The sequence below is a fragment of the Bison bison genome, unplaced genomic scaffold, assembly GCF_000754665.1.
Source record: "Bison bison bison isolate TAMUID 2011002044 unplaced genomic scaffold, Bison_UMD1.0 scf7180017864177, whole genome shotgun sequence".
Lineage (NCBI taxonomy): Eukaryota > Metazoa > Chordata > Mammalia > Artiodactyla > Bovidae > Bison > Bison bison.
The window spans coordinates 891654-892259 of NW_011494749.1; the positions used below are offsets into that span (position 1 = coordinate 891654).

A 606-nucleotide genomic window follows, 5' to 3' on the forward strand; every position below is an offset into this window, starting at 1 on the left:
TCCACCTGCAATGCAGGAGACCCCGGTTCAATTCCTCGGTTGGGAAGCTCTCCTGGAGAAGGGATAGGCTACCCACTCCAGTATTCTTGGGCTTTCTTTGTGGCTCAGTTGGTAAAGAATCTGCCTTCAATATGGGAGACCTGGGTTTGATCCCTGGGTTGGGAAGATCCCCTGGAGAAGGGAAAAGCTACCCACTCCAGTATTCTGGCCTGGAAAATTCCATGGACTGTATAGTCTATGGAGCTGCAAAGAGTCGGACATGACTAAGTGACTCACTTCACATAGCCAGTTCATCTTTGTTAATTTTATGTAGAGCAAAGTTCCTCTGTCTGTTGGGGTTTATATTTTAACTGGCTAACACACTCTTGCCTTTTGCTCTTTCCATATAGCCAGTTCCAAAACCTAGGATCTGAGTTGTTTTAGATCTTTAGACCTAATGATTTTACTTCTTTTTTTTTTCTTTTTAAATTTCATTTTATTTTTAAACTTTACATAATTGTATTAGTTTTGCCAAATATCAAAATGAATCCACCACAGGTATACATGTGTTCCCCATCCTGAACCCTCCTCCGTCCTCCCTCCCCATACCATCCCTCTGGGTCATCC

At 42.7% G+C, this 606-nt stretch overlaps 1 protein-coding gene across 1 annotated transcript in view; it reads left to right on the top strand.

Moving 5' to 3' along the window:
• Positions 1–606, top strand: part of THADA (thyroid adenoma associated) — a 333765-nt gene that overhangs the window by 42207 nt on the left and 290952 nt on the right. The window lies entirely within an intron of this gene.